Consider the following 17,401-nt stretch of genomic DNA (forward strand, 5'->3'; position numbering starts at 1 on the left):
ATTGAGCAAGCCTCCATTTCCTTTGGGCTATGCAGACAGACCCAACCGCTGTGTCATTACTTTGATGGCTCCTATCTCAATATCCAATAAGAGGATGAGTCCTACCTACACTCCTGACTTAAAAATTCAACTCTCAGGAATTATAGAGCTATAATTTCTTTTCCAAATAACTCAAACTCATCCTTTACATCTTCCAGATTATGTATACTTTCCAGGGCCTTGAATGGTCCAATTTCTTCACTCTTGCAAAGCCCATACCTTTTGCTTAGATTGATTTCTTTACCTCTCAAGATTCTCTACACTTCAAAGATGAAAAGTTCTTAAAATGTATATCTACTATGCACCCACAGACGCAAAATTAACATACACTCTAAACCCGAGTGCTTTAAATGTACTTTGAGAGCTCTTTTACCAAATTATGAAGGCAACATTAATACCAAATTTGCTCTTAAAACCCGACAAATTTTAAAACTCCAGCGGGTCTCAAATTATTTAAACTCCACTACAACGAGCTGGGGCTCAAAAATATATAATTGATCATTCCTAACCGTCTCACCCTACTTGTTCACGCACAATTAGGCCATGACGACACAAGACAAGCATGTTTAACCACATTTTTCAGCTGAGCAGATTTCTTTGGCCCGAATCAACACGGGCAAATTGTGTAAGTACACGTGTAGCCGCTCAGTGGGTGGCTTGCCTTCTAACTCCAAAGGCGATTTCATATATAGACTCCAGTCACTTCCATGCCTCTCTCGAAACTCCGGGACATCAGAGCATCTATATTATGGATAGCATTTGTGGTTTCGTCCCTGACAAGCACTAGATTCCTGCCTTCGTGGTCCTGCTCACCGAGTGCCAGGTGTCCAGAGCTCCGCTAAACACTTAGAAAGGTTCTCTTTGTAAAAAAAAAAAAAAAAAAAAAGAGCCCCCACACAATGCCCAGGGCAAAAAAATCTAAAATCTAGGCCACCTCCTCTCCTTCCTGAGCCAGTCTGGCATGTGATCCCATCTCCAACAGGCCATGTCCCAGAATTTACTCCAAGGAGCACTGGCTGCATGGACTCGGTTGCCCGATGGGGTTCTGGAACTCTCACTGCACACGTGAAACAACACCCTTTGGGAGTCAGAGGTTTCTTCTCCTTTTGTTACGCGGCTCCCTAATCTTAAAAAGGAGGGTTGCAAGTGACTGGTGGAGAGGAGGAGGGAGAAGAGGACTTCTGGGTTCCTATGGAATTTCAGACTCTGGACCAACTGAAATATGCCTTTAGGGGAAAGAACCCCATAGGCCTCAGCTCTCTTTGACAGAGGAACTGGACTAGAAACAATAGCATTAATTTTCTGAGTGATCGCTGTGGGCAATGCATCGTGCTGCACACTTGCACAGTACCAAACGAGTGACACAGTCCCTGCCCACAAGGAGCTTACTCTTAGGGGTACCGTGACTTCTGATGGGATTTATAGTCCTGTCATGCGTAAAGTTCTCAGTTGCCAACATGAAGAATCTAATACAGTTGGCTCAGCTGACAGACGTACATCACCCAAAAACTAAAAAGAGAGACCACATTCCCAGCCATTTTCTTCACCCGAGAAAGCAGCTGAGAATCACTTTCAGACAGGTAGGCACTTGTCATCTGAGCAGACAGAAGGTAATCCCAACCTCCCTCATGGATTAGGCAAGCAGCCTTCAGCTGTGTCAGCTTCAACTGCTTACTCAGCAGAGGGGTGTTCCCTAAATTCCTTAAAGCCCACAGAACATCTTCAGGACGCACCGAAGAGCTCTTATTCAACGGGAAGTTCTCCGGGAGCACTCCAGGACTCCTGGGGCAGAGGAAGACACGGGACAGCTCTCGATCGCTCGGAGCTGACGTTCACCAGCCAGAACACCCAGTCAGGCAGCCGACGCTAGAGCCGGGCGTCCTCGATATGCCGGACCCCTCGTGAACCAAATCGGACGACTGGAGGGACCAAGTATGATGCCGTTCACTCAAACTGAACAAAGGGCAGCACTGCAGTTACACAAGCGTGAAAGCCTCCACAAACTGCCCTACACCCTACATAGGCCTTACTGGTTACCTAGCCCTAGCACCTTTTTGATGAACTAATTTTAAAGTACTCACTATTAAAGTTTTCTTTTTCATTTTATGAATTGTACCCGATAATTATGTATTACTGTAAATACAAATGCCCAGACTACATCTGTGAACCACTTAAACATTAAGTTGCCCAACTAACTGGTTTTAACGAGTACACCCAGTAATTACTTTCTTCCTAGTTCTCTGGATGAGTATGATAAGGCTGGTTTCCTGTTTCAGAACAGTTCAAAAAAAAAAAAAAAATGATTTGCAGTTTGCACTTACAAACCAGGCTTCACCACCAGTACCAAACCAACCAAAATACAGACATAACTTACATAACTAATTTTATAAAGACTATCGGTTTTAACCACAAACACTGGCGATATAAGCTGTCCCACATACTTGTCAAGTACATTCAAGAAATAGTCACATTTTAAATGCAATGCTTTCTATTAAAAATGAAGTCTCTACATTGTCTAAAAGTTTTGGGGAGATCATACATCTGATTAAGTACATCCAAGAGTCAGTCAATCCACTGTTGCTGAAAAATATCATAAAGAAAATCGAATTCTTGGGCAGTACTGCTAGCATTATCATTAGTGGATGTGAATCCACATCCCTCTAACCTCAAAGTCCTAAACATACCCATTTAACTCAGTGACTCTGGAAATTAGGTTTTAGTGAGTTCAAAGTGCAAAACTGACTCCCTCCGCATATACCAGGGTGTCAAAACAGATCATTTTTATCACAAACGGCTACCACTTGGCCCAAAGAAGGCTTTCTTAAAATTTCTAAATTCTAAAAATCTGTCCAGGTGACTGAAAATGAAACAGTCCCTGCAGGCCAGAAGTAAACAGAGTGGTGCTCAAAGTTGGAAAAGGAAGAGTCTCTCACTGGCTGAGAATTTCAGACAGGCCTGACTGTCATTCTCAGCTCTCAATGTGTACGTGTGACTTTTCCCCCATTTCCTTTCCCCTCCTCCTCCCCCTAAGCTCCAAGCAACCCAACCTACCTGTATTTTCATAGACAAAATCCAACTCAATAAGCTACTTCTGTCAAATGCCATTAAATCCCAAAGAGAGATGAGAGAAGTTAGGGGAATAGGTAACTACAGAAGACTAACACAACATGAGCCACGAGTTCTTTCTGAATTTCAAACTACCTAATGGCAAAGCAGAGTTTCCTGGATTCCAAGACGGATTGATTCTTCAGATTCAACAATGCCCTGGTGACAACAAAGCTAATTCAAGTCTCACAAGTGGGAAGACCCCCCTGTTTGGTAATCAGAGGAACTGGGTTCTAATCCTGTCTCCCCACTTGCCCACTGAGTAAACTTGGACAAATCACTTAATGTCTCTGTGCCTCAGTTTCCTCATCTGTAAAATGGGGATTCACTCCCTCTTCCCCCGCCTTACACTGTGAACCACATTAAGGGCAGGGGCTGTGTCCGACATGATTGCCACGTATTCACCTCAGAGTTTAGAACAGTTTGACACATTGTAAGCGTGTAAATACAATTATCATTAGTATTTTTTTAATTTCCTAGCACACAGGCTGAAAAGCTTAAACATACTGAAGATGCTGAAATGAACTTACTCATAAATTTAAATAATATTTCTCCAAATCTACCAAGAGCCTCCGGATCTAGTTAAACATGTCCACCAAATTCCAGAAACAGGAGTCTGAAAAGGGCCCAAGAAATGTAATTTTGGATGACGCTAACGGTCCAGCCAGGCCAGTTTCCTCTCTCCAATCGACAAGATTTACTGAGCAGTTAGCCTACAAAGAGAACTGTACTAAGCACTTGGGAGGATACAACAGGCTTCATCCCTGCCTTCAAGGGCTTTACAATCTAACAAGGGTGAGAGACACTAAAATATATTACAAGAGGGAAGCAATAGAGTTTAAAGATCTGCACCTAAATTCTACTGGCAGGGGTGGGCTTAGAGGGCGAGTACCTCAGTGTTTAATCAAAGTCAACCTTTGCTTAGTCAAAGAAGGGCCCCAATGGCAACAGGGAGAGGGAACATGGGGGCGAGACCATCAGTGGCACCAAAGAGTGCCTGGAGTGCCATGGTTGTAACCCTCAATCTAAGAGAGAATAGTACACCTACCATTTCCCCAGCTCTTGGGTACACACAGAAGGGCTATGGGTCAGGCGTTATTGTTTCTCAGCAAATTGGGCGCAGGTAAGTTTTGCTGAACACCATAATTATCTCATCCAAAGTATTCCAGGATACATCATGGCAGGGACTGCATTACTATGGTCCACTCTGACACTGCCCCATTCCTCTCCTCCCCCACCCTCGCATCTTCCCTTTCCCTCCCTCACCCACTCCCAACTGGGATGTGGTCTACATCCTTCTAGCTCAACGGGGGAGGACTGTAGCCAGGGAGGGCAGCTGCCTTTGTCCCCTGGGAGCCTCTTTGGACTCACATACCTGCAACATTCCCAAGACTAGCCTGGTCTAGGTCTGGTCACGTTTGTCTGCGGATACAGGTCAGGTACGGACATATAGTTTGTCAGGGGAAGTCAGTTACAGGTGCCAAATACAGGGCCTGGGCAGGTCTCTATCTCATCTCCATCCTCACATGCCGGCTCCTTTGAACTTTAATGTTACAATCACATTTCCCATTTGTCTTTATTGCTATTGGCTTTTTTTTTTTAATTTAGAACACAGTACTACAAATGTTATTAGGTCCACGGGGAGAAAAATTCCTGCTTTGGATAAAAATAGTCTCACACGTTTGACAAATGAAAATATGGTGCAAGGGATATTAAAAAGGGATAATAAACAGACATGGCTAGGCACGTAATCATATCAATATCGTCAGAGACTTTGGGGATGGCTGCCTTACTTTGTGAAGTACAACTCTCTGATAACAAAATTCTGATTCTTTCTTATTCAAATTTGGCAGTCTTTCCTCAGTGTTGGATGCCAACACTTTCTCTTTATGATCTTGAAATCATACAGCCCCTCTATAATACACCAGCTAGTAAAACCCAGCTGCTAATGTTAAATTCCAATATCCAATCACAGAATAAGTCTTCAAACTCCAAATTGTTAAGTGGTTAGACCAGCAATTAAAATTCTTACCAATTTTATATCTTTCAACTACAGAATATTATTGTTCCTCAAGAAACAGAACGTTTTTGGACAACTGTCGTATTAACCTTGAAGGGTAATGTGTTTAGTAAAAACTAACAATGCCAAGGGGGGTGGGATGGAACCTGAATACAGGATACCTTCTGTTTAGCACCAAAAAACCTGTATTAACTGGATAATGGCTACAGCTGCACAGGGCAAAACCGATGTTCTTTGGCAGAAAAAGTCCTGACGTCACATGCTTCTTAACGGCAGAATAATTTTCATCCTCTCTTCAACACAATGAAAGAGGGCATTTGTAATTGCAGCTTCGGTCAGTTTGTATGGGTCAACTGAATTCCATTTGTTTAAAGACCTTTAGGGCGACTTTTTTCTCCCCCGTAAAACTGTTTCCTCAGACTCTGCTCCCGATGGACAGAGGTTGCCTGGGGGATGCCAGCCAGATCCAGGGATCACCTGGAAAACCAGGATGTTAAATTTCATCAGTTTGTTCTTTTTACCTAAATCAGGCGTTCCAAATTCATTTTTGCGGGCGAGTTACAAAATGGGCTATATATTCCTACCTGAACCACCCTTTTACGGCTGCAAATCACTATTATCATTACATTATTAACAAATTCTTCGGACAATCATTAGCCGCTTCCCTGGGGAGGCCAGCTGCCTGCACGGTACTCAAGGCTGGGGAAGACTGCAAGAGAAGCAGCACGGCTTAGAGGGCAGAGCACGGACGTGGGGGTCGGAAGGACCTGGGTTCTAATCCTGGCTCCACCGCATGTCTGCTGTGTGACCTTGGGCAAGTCACTTCACTTCTCTGCGCCTCGGTTACCTCATCTGTAAAATGGGGATGAAGAGTGTGAGCCCCACGTGGGGCTTAGAGGGGTTGAGCCCGTTGTTGGGTAGGGACCGTCTCTATATGATGCCCATCTGTGCTTCCCAAGCACTTAGTACAGTGCTCTGCACACAGTATGCGCTCAATAAATGCAACTGAATGAATGAATGACAGGGACTGTGTCCAACCTGACTGACTTGCCCCCAGTGCTTGGAACAGTGCTTGGCACATAGTAAGCGCTTAACAAGTACTATAATTATTATTATTATGTTTTCTAGGAGGGGGACATATCTGATGTGATTTTCAGAAGAACAAACAATCGGAAGGGGGAAAATTTCCTATGATAATGAATACTCCTCCTGGAGACAGCACAGAGTGGAAATGTGCTCCCATGAACAGACACAGTGGAGATCAAATGGGGAAACAGAATAATTTTTCAATAGTACTGGCCAAATAGGAAATGTAAAATACCTTTATTCCACAAAATAGAATTCTCGCCCAACCTGCTGAAGCAGCATTACATGAGCTGTCCCCTCATAAATACTGTATCTTGTTTAGCACAATTTTTAGCCTTTCATTAAGAATTAAAGCAGAATTTCAATAGTTTCCATGTCCTCCAGCCTACTTTGATCGACCCCTTCTCTACTCAACTGTCAAGCATATTTAGGGTATTATTCGTTTATGTCAAAGGTATAGTATGGAAGGCCAATCACAGCATGATTTTCTAACTAAATGCCAGTACACCATAAACACTGCCCCATGCTCGACTAATTTTACCCTACACAAAATAAAACTAATCTCAATCTTTCTGTAAATGGGTTTGCTTCCTACCCTCTCCTCATTACTTCACAGCAAAATCATTCAGAAACCGAAATCTGCCATGTACTCAGAAGACTAGGCGCAACTAGAAGCAGTGGGGCTCAGTGGAAAAAGCACGGGTTTGGGAGCCAGAGGTCACGGGTTCTAATCCTGCCTTTGCCACTTAGCTGTGTGACCCTGGGAAAGTCACTCAACTTCTCTGTGCCTCAGTTACCTCATTTGCAAAATGGGGATTAAGACTGTGAGCCCCACGTGGGACAACCTGATCACCCTGTATTCCCCCCAGCGCTTAGAACAGTGCTTTGCACATAGTAAGCACTCAACAAATGCCATCTTCATCATCATCATTTGGGGAAGGGAAAAAAAACCTTAGTATCCTAAAATTTCAAAAAGAGCTCAGCCATTTCTATTTGGCTAGGGTATTTGGGTAATATTTTATGTTGTGCACTGTTTGATAAAAATGTTACACTTTGCCAAGTGCTTTAAATCATTTCTTAGATCACACAAACTCCAGTTCTTAAGAAGGTTTTTTTTCCACAAGTTTCTAAACCCCAGCACAAAGTTCTCTGAAAATAAAAGAGAACCCTAGGAGTACTGCAAACTCATTGCCATGTAAAACGTAGCACTTGTCTATTTGGGTGAATGGCTGTCACTTTAATGGATCGTCATTCAACATAAACAATGCAAAATAGTGGTGAGGAACGGACAATGGACTATTTCATGAAAAATTATCCTTAATTTTTTTCTGCAAATTGCTCTGTACCCTCTGGACCCTACTTGGCCCCGCCGAGCTGCTACGATGTCCCAACGGTAGAGTTTGCGCACCTGGGCAACAGTCCTGGCTCACTGTGGGCAGCCTAGCTTATGTTTTCAAATACGAATTGAGGGGAAAAAGCAAAAACAAGAACATCGTTCACCACAGATTGAGAACTGAGTGAAAACAGTTCCAACAACAAAATGAGATCAAAGTCTGTCGGGCCAGCACAAGCAGATGCAGAAGTGTACACACACACACAAACCCAAAATGGAAAGAATGCTACAAAAGTATCGATGCTTAATATAATTACAGTCAAATTCTTGAATTAATGATGTTCAAAGTCTTCCTGCCTCACCTTTCCTTACGCATCTGTTAGTTACAGGATTTCATGGCTCATCCAGAGAGATCACGAGTAAATTAATTTTCAGCAATACTTACTACTAGTTTCCTGTTAAATCAATATTATATTTCTAAGGATCTTTTTTAAACCCTAATGTTACAATGCGAAATACGTCCTGGGCAATCTCAAGAGTTGGACAGGCAAAATGGCTGATTTAAGACAATTGGACTCTTTCTAGGCAACTGAAACCTATCCAGAAGACTATGAAAAAAGGTTACAGCTGTGTGGAACATATGATCTCTCAAAACGAGTTTCTCTTTGAAATGTAAAATAAAATATAAAATGGGATCGCTCGCATTTTCATCTTCTGTCCATTACACAGTTCTTAAACTGGTAAATACTCACAATACCCAAGAAATAATTTAGTTATCCTTGATGCCACATTCCTTCACTAAAAGGGAAATAGTTCTAATAAATCACATACTGTCCACCTCCAGGATCTCAAGATTTTTTGGGAGCCTTATTTTTCAACCTCATTTATGCTGGAGCAGTAAAGGTGTAGATCAGATTAAAATATCTGTGTTCATAATGGACTTTTAAAATGATGATGGGCGAACTGAAGAGGTAATGAAGTCAGGACCAAGTAACTCTACTCAAAGTCCTGATTTTAATTTCCAAAGTCACCTTCAAGTACAAAGTCCCCCAGGTATCAGCAATCCAAAATAATGGTAGTTTATGGCATTATACAGGTCTAAAGCAAAATTTTGGTGCAATAATACCAACTTAAATTTAGTTCTCAAAATTTTTTTGCAGTTCAAAATACCTTCTCCATATTTCACATAACGATGTCAAATACAAAATCATAACTTCTCATAGTCCAAAAACCATCCAGACCCATAGAACAGGCAACCTCACACTACAAACTTACAACTTAATACTTTAAAAAAAAAAACTGGTGATTGAATCCTTCCGCTGCACTCAGACTGACTCAGCCACATAAACATCCTTAGCCACTACCAGATTAGCCAAATTCACAACTTGAATGGGAAGTGGTTGCTAACACCGATCAAAAAACAGTAGAGGTGTGTTATTGTTTACAGTGTGGGTAAAAGTAACAGCGACTCACTTTTTACTAAACCCCACCACTGCAAAGGAGCTAAGAAGAAAATGTTCACTGCTAGGAACTAAAGATGAAAATATTTTTAGATTCCAGTTCATTCACTCTTTCAGTTTAATATTTAACTCCCCCCCACAACGCTGAGCAGCATAAAGACTTTTTTTCTAAATTGAGATCTAGCAAAGCATTTGGAAAAGTGACAAGATCTAAAGAATTTGGGTTATTATCACCTCTAACAAGTCAGCAATGCTTACAAAATTAATTTCCCCCAATTTTAACATAGCAATACCCTGTTCCTAGAATTAATTACTCTAAGGAAAAAATGCACAGGCACAATACAAAACAGAGGTAAATGTTTTAAAGAGCAAGGCATGTTTAACTTACTTAATACAAGAGCCCAACTCCTCTATCACTCTCCCAAGAATGATTTCAACCTGTCACATTTCCTTAATAACGTTAACGCAACATAATGAATTCCTCAACACTAAATTTGACAGAGGAATTTCCTACAAAAGGAAAAAGCAGGGGAGAAAAGATGGGGCTAGAGTGCAGGATGCCTTGCTCTTGGGAGGAAGCCACATATACTATGCCTATTGGAAGTTTACTTCAGACAATGATATTCCTGCAATACTATCATTAATTATCAGTTTCCCGACTCAGTGGATAAAAATCAGAGAAATACATTCATTCCAATAACAGTTCACCAGCAAAAGTACATGATATATATGGACAAAACTGAATTGTGAAATAATTGGACCTTATATTAAATAAGATAAAAAGTATATTCTACACTTTCTTGAAAAGGGAAGGTAAAGCAAGAATTTGCTAAGGGTGGATTAGATGTTTATACTTTTTTCATTTAGTTTTATATGGTTCTGAGAATTGGCTTTCAATTTCTAAACAGAGTTCTCAAACACAGTAAATAGTCATTTTTCGCCCCCAAAGAGAAGTTTTGTCATGTTCTGAGAATTTGCTTCCAATTTTTAAACAGAGCTCTTACACATGGTAACTACTCCTTCATATATTTTTCCAAAGAGTAGCAAATCACTCAAAAGATTATCGCAGGTAAAGGTCCAGTGAAACCAATAGAAAAATGAAAATTAAAATTGATACACTGAAAACAATCTAAGATTATTTCCAAATAGTAGGAATTGCACAACAATTGGCAAGTACATTCTATAAGATTCCAGAGCAAAACCCCATATTGCTCTTTGTCAATTTAAGGCCAGTCCAACAAAAACACCAGCTAGCTTTCTCAAGTAATTATAATCAAACTGCTGCAAATTAAATGCATTAGAAAGGTGATTATCCAAACTAATTGAGACTGAGGTTAGTTCAGCTAATTGAAAGTTTGGATTTTGTTTGTCCTAATTTTATTTGGATAATCCCTTCTTTCCGGCTTCCCAGATCTTTCCTCAAAAAAAAAAAAAAAAAAGAAAACCTATATAACTTAAATAACCTCAGTTTACAACACTAGTTGGTTTAGCTATCTGACTTTCAGATAATGGGGGGGGGGGGGGTCCCCCAGGCTACTTAAATAAGAAATCCAAACATTTTACCTATGTCTAATTTCCTAATCTATAGTCACTTCCCAAATGAGCTCTCCATTATACTATATTTAATGATTGCTTAATTCTCTAAGATTTGAGCAGGTCTTAAAATTCAAGCTACTGGTTTGTGAAAAGGAAAGTTGTCAAACAATAATAGCATTGATTTCTGAGCGTTCACAATTTTGCTCCGTATTATTCCACAGAAATGAACTCACATTCAATTCAAAATGAGATGAAAAGTTTTTACTTTTTAAAAAGATAACTATTTTAATTATTTTTTTCCAATTCTTCTACAAATCTTACATAATCTTATTTTTAAAAAAAACCTGGTGGGGTTTTTTTGTGACTACCTTGTGTTCCAATTGTAAAATATTGGGAAAGTATAAAATTCAATACAGAAAATACACACACACACTCACCCACGCACCCAGCCACCCACAGGTAATACTAAACTTTCTAGCACTTTGGCTTTTTAGTCTCTGTGGTCTGTATGATGTGACAAGCATTCTTCCCATTGTTGGTTTTAAGATACAAATCTATTTCAACGATAAAAATGCATCTAAAAAATATGCAATCCTAAAAGAACCTACACCAGTTCTAATGACAGGGGGCCTTAACTCTCCCATATATAAGTACACTTTTTAGACTTCTGCCGAAAGAAAATCCTTTCCTGAAAAAGAAAAATAGTGCATTTATGTCAATTCCATTCAAATTTTACTTTTAAAATGTCTTGAATGAGGGAAAATGGGCCACAATATGGCCTGGTTCCTTCAGGGTAAACAGATTACAATATTCCATTTATTTGTTCTTTTATGAGATTATCCAAGGGTAACTAACTGCCCTTCAACTTATTCCCAAGTTGAATTCCATTTTTACCCCAATAAGGGTATTCATTTAATTGACATTAACAGTTTATCACGAGTATGTAGTGGGTTTTTTTCCATATTTTCCATTTGAAAGTCTTCCACAATAAACAGAGGGACCTGGGAAAACTGAAGCCAATCAAATGTTCTTTTGACAGAGTACTGTACTTGGGAATTAAGGTCCAATGAAAGCGACTTCCACCTAGACCTGCTGCGTTAAGACATTTAAAAAACAGGAACTCAAAACGCGCAATACTAAAAATCATAGCAAACGAAGCTACGCTATTTTCAAGGGAGTTGCTAATAAGTCATTTTGTAGCAATATGGACACTCTTCAAAATGAACTGAAGGAAATGACATCATAAAAGGTCCCTAAAACTCTAGGCACTGAAACCTACCCGCATAATGACAAGAAAGTTTCCTTATTTTTTTCTCCTACCATGTACTGCTAAGGAATTAAGAAGGCTATAAGAATGCACTGGACTTATAAAGCAATTAGTACCCCTCCAAACGATTCAGGTGCTGTATACGTACTACCATTTGGGCATTGTAGACAACTATAAACTGATTTGCGTAATCGTAACCTTAAGTAATTTGACGACAGCATCAGATACGACTTTCTAATGATTAGATCAAGAAGCGAAGTTGGGAAAATAATTTCAGAGGGTAAACTTCCTAACTCACTAAATTATTTATACACTGATTAATAATTTCTTGAAGATGAAATTAATAAATTCGAAAGATAGAGCTTTCCAGCCAATGAGGTATATTCTCACTAAACCGCCAAACCCAGATTTACTTCAACTGTTTAGTCTCCAAAATTTCCCAAGCCACTTTAAAAGTTCTAACACACACAAACACACCTGTTAAAGTACAAGTATTCTAGACGGGAACAATTTATCAGTCTCCAAAGATGCTAAAAGTAAAAGCTTCAAAATACCTATTCCCAAGCCCTGTTACACTGTAAAGATTATGAGAGCCATCAGTCAGAAATACAATATTAACCAAAAACAGAACTATAGCTTCTTTCGAGCACTAAATATTTTCATTTTTCCCCAACCGAGCTTTTACTTAAATGAAATGCAATGCATCAATCTACTTTTAGTCAATAACTCACTGACAAGAATCTCTGGTTAGGAAGTCTTTTGGTAAAGAAAGTTTTCCTAAATACAACACAATTACACGTTGAACTAGAGTTTAAAATATTACTTGCTGCTGCTGCAATATACGATACATTTTTGATCTGATGAAGAACGCATATTCTCCATACTATACTGGAAAATGCAGGATCCAAAATGTTTGTCACCTGACCTCAAGAAGATCATCTCCTACTTTCACAGATGAAACAGACTTAGCGTTCAAGAACCACAACTGAGGCAGGACTACGTTTTCAAAACCGAATGCTGGCCAAAGTCGCTCTCGCTCCTAATTCTGCAAAATAAAGAACTGCATCCTTCTCAAGTAAAACCATTCAACTAGAATCAAGGGGGATTTTAATGTCTTTTGGTAACTGCCCTCTAAAAAAAAAAAAAAAAAAAAAAAATCAATGAGCTGAAGTTGGTCAAGCGGAAGCCACACAGTTGCTGAAATTCTGGGTTTCTACCTCATCCAAAAAGCTGACTCGGGAAATTTATAAAACGAGAATCACATTCCAGGTACCATAACAACATCATTTTCAGTAGTCATTTCTCCTTAATCTGAAAGTGGCTAAACGGGCCCCTCTCCACAAATCCGATGGAAGAGGTTGACTTGGAAGACGATATTTACCCAATTTTATATTTGACCACAAAATTAAAGGACGCCTCTCGACATCAGCGCCCCCGAAACCTAAATAAGACAGATCTCAACCCAGGCCGGCCAACACCGCTTGAAATTCCAGGTTGGCACTAATGGCTTTTTGCCATCATCATCTGCCACGCGAATTACCCATTAATCAGCACAACAGCATTATTGGGGACCCAAGAACCACTCCATCTCTATTCTATTACGGACGACACAGGGTGCTGAACGCAAAACCCTACTGTGCGGTTCATTTTCACGTCTTCGCCAGTCTGTTACAAAAAGCCACATTTAAAGATCTTCAAGCTCTGATGGGGTCATGTGCGTTTCGTGGCAGAAACCTACTTCTGCCCCCTGACTAAAAAAAGAGCTACAGGTTCTGCATCTGGAGTCAGTTCTCAAAACGTGGGCTATTTTGAATCTCTCGGTGCCACCCGGGGAGCAAAAAAAGCTCAACACACACACACACACGAATAAAAATCACGGCAAGGTTCTGATGCAACCCTAATTTTCATTTTAATCTGATTTAGACCCTCCATCTCGGGCCTAGGCCAAGATCTGATGATAGGCCGACTGCCCTCTCTGGTCCCCAAAGCAGCCCCGATTCTGGGGCCATTTCGTCCCCGTCCCGGCCGGACGATTTTTGGATGGTATTTATTAAGCAGCGTGGCTCGGGCTGTGGAGTCATTCATTCATTCAATCGTATTTATTGAGCGCTTACTGGGTGCAGAGCACTGTACTAAGCACTTGGGAAGTACAAGTTGGCAACACAGAGATGGTCCCTACCCAACATTCATTCATTCATTCAATCGTATTTAGAGTTGAGCGCTTACTGCGTGCAGAGCACTGTACTAAGCACTTGGAAAGTACAAGTTGGCAACATAAAGAGACGGCCCCTACCCAACATTCATTCATTCAGTCGTATTTATTGAGCGCTTACTGTGTGCAGAGCACTGGACTAAGCGCTCGGGCAGTCCAAGTTGGCAACATATAGAGACGGTCCCTACCCAACAGCGGGCTCGCAGTCTAGAAAGAGGTCACGAGTTCAAATCCCGGCTCCGCCAACTGTCAGCTGGGTGACTTTGGGCAAATCACTTCTCTGGGCCTCAGTTCCCTCATCTGGAAAATGAGGATTACGGCTGTGAGCCCCAAGTGGGCCAACCTGATCACCTTGTATCCGCCCCCCCAACCCCCAGCGCTTAGAACAGTGCTTCGTAGCCGGCGCTTAATAAATGCCATCATTATTATCATTAAGCGCTTACTATGTACAAAGCACTGTTCTAAGCGCTGCTTCCGGAGGACAATGGCCACAATGGAAAGAGCCCGGGCTCTGGAGTCGGAGCTCATGGGTTCAAATCCCGGCTCCGCCAATTGTCAGCTGTGTGACTTTGGGCAAGTCACTTCACTTCTCTGGGCCTCAGTGCCCTCATCTATAAAATGGGGATTAAAATTGTGAGCCCCCCGTGGGACAACCTGATCATCATCATCATCTTCATCAATCGTATTTACTGAGCGCTTACTATGTGCAGAGCACTGTACTAAGCGCTTGGGAAGTACAAATTGGCAACATATAGAGACAGTCCCTACCCAACAGTGGGCTCACAGTCTAAAAAATCACCTTGTAACCTCCCCGGCGCTTAGAACAGTGCTTTGCACATAGTAAGCGCTTAAGAAATTCCATCATTATTACAAAAGGAGGGCTGTTAAGGCCCAGAGAGGGCAATCGGTGCCCTGACACCGAGGTGGGGGGCCTTTCCATCCCCTCCTTCTAGACTGCGGGCCCGTCTCTGTTGCAGCCGGCGCTTAGTCCAGTGCTTTGCACACAATCAATCAATCAATCGCATTTATTGAGCACTTACTGTATGCAGAGCACTGTGCTAAGCGCTTGGGAAGTCCAAGTCGGCAACATCTAGAGACGGTCCCTACCCAACAGCAGGCTCACAGTCTAGAAGCAGCGTGGCTCAGTGGAAAGAGCCCGGGCTTTGGAGTCAGAAGTCATGGGTTCAAATCCCGGCTCCGCCAATTGTCAGCTGGGTGACTTCACTTCCCTGGGCCTCGGTTCCCTCATCTGTCAAATGGGGATGAAGACTGTGAGCCCCGCGTGGGACAACCTGGCTCCCCAGCGCTTAGGACCGTGCTTTGCACATAGTAAGCGCTTAACAAATGCCATTATTATTATTAGGAGGGCTCACAATCAATCAGCCGTATTTATTGAGCGCTTACTGTGTGCAGAGCACTGTACTAAGCGCTTGGGAAGTACAAGTTGGCAACATATAGAGGCGGTCCCTACCCAACAGTGGGCTCGATCGGATCAATCATATTTACTGAGCGTTTACTGTGTGCAGAGCACTGTACTAAGCGCTTGGGAAGTACAAGGGGGCAACGTATAGAGGCAGTCCCTACCCAACAGTGGGCTCGATCGGATCAGTCAATCAATCATATTTACTGAGCGCTTGCTGTGCGCAGAGCACTGTACTAAGCGCTTGGGAAGTACAAAGGGGCAACATATAGAGACAGTCCCTACCCAACAGTGGGCTCACAGTCGCCTCCCTCTTCTAGTACTTGCCAAGCGGTTGGTACAGTGCTCCGCGTGCAGTAAGCACTCAATAAATACGACTGGATGAATGAATGTGGGGCCCAAAGCAGCCTTCCCGGGGGGAGGGGAAGGAAAAAGGGAAAGGCGGCCAAGTCGTACTTCCCAAGCGGTTGGTACAGTGCTCTGCACGCAGTAAGCGCTCAACAAATACGACTGGATCAGCATCATCACCAATCGTATTTATTGAGCGCTTACTATGTGCACAGCACTGCACTAAGCGCTTGGGAAGTACAAATTGGCAACATACAGAGACAGTCCCTACCCAACAGTGGGAATGCGGGGCCCAAAGCGGCCTTCCCCGGGGAAGGTGGGGGGGCGGGGGGGGGGGGAGGGAAAGGCGGCCAAGCCGTACTCGCCAAGCGGTTGGTACAGTGCTCTGCGCGCAGTAAGCGCTCAATAAATACGACTGGATGAATGAATGCGGGGCCCAAGGCGGCGGCCAAGCCGTGCTTCCCAAGCGGTTGGTACAGTGCTCCGCGCGCAGTAAGCGCTCGATAAATACGGCTGGCTGGATGAATGAATGCGGGGCCCAAAGCGGCCTTCCCGGGGGAGGGAAAAAAAGGGAAAGGCGGCCAAGCCGTATTTCCCAAGCGGTTAGTACAGTGCTCAGCGCGCAGTAAGCGCTCAATACGACTGGATGAATGAATGCGGGGCCGAAATAGGCCTTCGAGGGGAAAGGGGAGGGAGGGAAAGGCGGCCAAGCCGTACTTCCCAAGCGGTTAGTACAGTGCTCCGCGCGCAGTAAACGCTCAGTAAATACGGCTGGATGGATGAATGCGGGGCCCAAATAGGCCTTCGATGGGAAAGGGGGGGGGGGGGGGAGGGAAAGGCGACCAAGCCGTACTTCCCAAGCGGCTAGTACAGTGCTCCGCGCGCAGTAAGCGCTCAGTAAATACGACTGGATGAATGAATGCGGGGCCCAAATAGGCCTTCGAGGGGAAAGGGGGGGGGAGGGAAAGGCGGCCAAGCCGTACTTCTCAAGCGGTTAGTACAGTGCTCCGCGCGCAGTAAGCGCTCAGTAAATACGACTGGATGAATGAATGCGGGGCCCAGAGCGGCCTTCCCCGGGAGAGGGGAAAAAAAAAAAGGGAAAGGCGGCCAAGCCGTACTTCCCAAGCGGTTAGTACAGTGCTCAGCGCGCAGTAAGCGCTCAATACGACTGGATGAATGAATGCGGGGCCCAAATAAGCCTTCGAGGGGAAAGGGGGGGGAGGGAAAGGCGTCCAAGCCGTACTTCCCAAGCGGCTAGTACAGTGCTCCGCGCGCAGTAAGCGCTCAGTAAATACGGCTGGATGAATGAATGCGGGGCCCAAAGCGGCCTTCCCCGGGGAAAAAAGGGAAAAGCGGCCAAGCCGTACTTCTCAAGCGGTTAGTACAGTGCTCAGCGCGCAGTAAGCGCTCAGTAAATACGACTGGATGAATGAATAAGGGGCCCAAAGCGGCGGCCAAGCCGTACTTCCCAAGCGATTAGTATAGTGCTCAGCGCGCAGTAAGCGCTCAATAAATACGACTGGATGAATGAATGTGGGGCCCAAATAGGCCTTCGAGGGGAAGGGGGGGGGGGGA

The 17,401-nt window shown here is 43.1% G+C and overlaps 1 protein-coding gene across 1 annotated transcript in view; it reads right to left on the reverse strand.

Annotated features, from left to right (window-relative positions):
• PTEN (phosphatase and tensin homolog) overlaps nt 1-17,401 on the reverse strand; it is an 80,288-nt gene that overhangs the window by 62,118 nt on the left and 769 nt on the right. The window lies entirely within an intron of this gene.

The sequence above is a fragment of the Tachyglossus aculeatus genome, chromosome 3, assembly GCF_015852505.1.
Source record: "Tachyglossus aculeatus isolate mTacAcu1 chromosome 3, mTacAcu1.pri, whole genome shotgun sequence".
Lineage (NCBI taxonomy): Eukaryota > Metazoa > Chordata > Mammalia > Monotremata > Tachyglossidae > Tachyglossus > Tachyglossus aculeatus.